This window comes from Microtus pennsylvanicus, chromosome X (genome assembly GCF_037038515.1).
Source record: "Microtus pennsylvanicus isolate mMicPen1 chromosome X, mMicPen1.hap1, whole genome shotgun sequence".
NCBI classification, from domain to species: domain Eukaryota; kingdom Metazoa; phylum Chordata; class Mammalia; order Rodentia; family Cricetidae; genus Microtus; species Microtus pennsylvanicus.
In genome coordinates this window covers 28,272,460-28,274,383 of record NC_134601.1, presented here as the reverse complement: position 1 = coordinate 28,274,383, position 1,924 = coordinate 28,272,460, and the positions used below count along the sequence as shown (strand labels likewise).

Sequence of the window (1,924 nt, the reverse complement as noted above, 5' to 3'; positions counted from 1 at the left end):
GATGACGCACTGTTGGCAATTGTAGAATCAGTCAAAACCTCCTTCTATACCGTAGTGTGTAAGTTCCCGTGAGCTGAGCTGAGAGCTGTGTTCATGGAGAGAAAAGTTGGAGAAATCACTGCAGCTTCTGCACTTCAAGATGACCTATCCTACCAAGGTCAAACTGTGGGTCTTCCTTGTATGCTTAGCTCAGGGTGAACGGAACCTTCTGTTCTTTTGGAAAACAGGGCCATTTCAGACTTCAGTTGGGCAAAGTTATACCATTTTTATATGATGTTGTTTGCTGGATTCTCCTGTAGGAGCTGAGTTAAAGGGTGAGACTATATAAGCTTGGCCAAACAGAGGGAAAATTTCAAGGTTTCTGAAAGTCAACTAATGAAGCTTTATCCTAGGGAATTCTATATCCTAGTATAAAAATAGGAATAAAATGAAAAAATTCTCCATGAATATTCACCTTTTATATGATTGTATGAAAATATTTTCAAGTTTTGCTTGGCAATCTAACTTTTAAAACTTTGTTTATATATAAATGTGTGTTGTGTACATTTGAACATGCAAGTGCAATTGCACACAGCTCTGGGAACAGGGTGTCAGATTACCTAGCTCTGGAGTTACAGGTTTGTGAACCAACCTCCATTGGTGCTGGTAACCAAATCCAGATCATCTGTGAGGAGCAGCAAGTGCTCTTAATCACTGAGGCAGCTCCTCTGAGCAATTTAATTTTGGAGACTATTTGGAAAACAATCTATTTAACCAGAAACTAGTGAACGATGGAGGAATGATGCCGGTGTGTCAACAATGGGTATTGAAACAAAGAGCTGGGTGAAAGACATGATACCAAATCCCAGGTACTTGCACATGCTAAAAGAGAAATCACAGGGCACTGTGACACACTCTTCAATAAATATACTGGTTCGCTGCCTCTCCCACTAGCCCCATGAGCTGCAGTGCTTCAAGCGCGGACCCCAAGGTGGCTCAGGCCTGTGCTGCCTTGGTCGCGGGACCAGCGCATGCTGTGTTGGCTCCCACCATGCTCCCCACCAGCACAGCCACAAAGAACAAGGCCAGCCCCGCGGGGATGGCAGGGGGACCCGGGTCTGGAGCTTCTACTATGCGCACAGCACCCATAGTGGCATGAGCCTGGAGCCAGCAGAAAGTAGCGGGCAGGCCTAGGTGGCAGCAGGCAGGATGGCTCCCCCTGAAGAGGCAATATTCAACAAGGTTTACGCCCTGCCGAGCGAGGCCAATGGAGAAGTGAAGCCCATAGTGTCCAGCACGCCACTGGTGGACTTGTTGATGCAGCTGGAGGATTACACCCCTGCGATCCCAGATGCAGTGACTGGTTATTACCAGAACCGTGCTGCCTTTGAAGCTTCAGACCCACGCATAATCCTCTTCATCTCACTAGCTGCCCAGAAATTCATCTCAGATATTGCTAGTAATGCCCTACAGCACTGCGAAATGAAGGACACAGCCTCTGGCAGCTCCCAGAGCAAGAGCAAGGACCGCAAGTACACCCTAACCATGGAGGAATTGACCCCTGCCCTCAGGGAATATGGCATCAATGTGAAGAAGCCACACTACTTCACCTGAGCCACCTAACCCAGATGTATTTGTCTTTTCCTCTGTCCCCACAACAGCCTGTTTTCATAATAAACTTTATTGTGACAGGCAAAGAAAAAAAAATAAATAAGTATTGCTGGAAATGTCAAATTAAAAATCTTAGCTAGTAATCAGAGATTTTTACACCGGAATTATTTGAAGCTAAGGGGCAGCTTTGCAATGGGGAAGGGGCCATTGCAGCAGGACACTGTTCTATGATTCTGAGTTTTGTTTGTGGAGACACAACTGGCTTAGAGTGCAGGCTCCTCCTGGGACAGATGGGATGAAGTTGGGAAATGGTTGCTTGGCTCACCAAGCATAC

The 1,924-nt window shown here is 46.3% G+C and overlaps 1 pseudogene; it reads left to right on the top strand.

Annotated features, from left to right (window-relative positions):
• Window positions 1-937: 937 nt before the first annotated feature.
• Window positions 938-1,654, top strand: LOC142840994 (transcription initiation factor TFIID subunit 10 pseudogene; annotated as a pseudogene).
• Window positions 1,655-1,924: the final 270 nt, after the last annotated feature.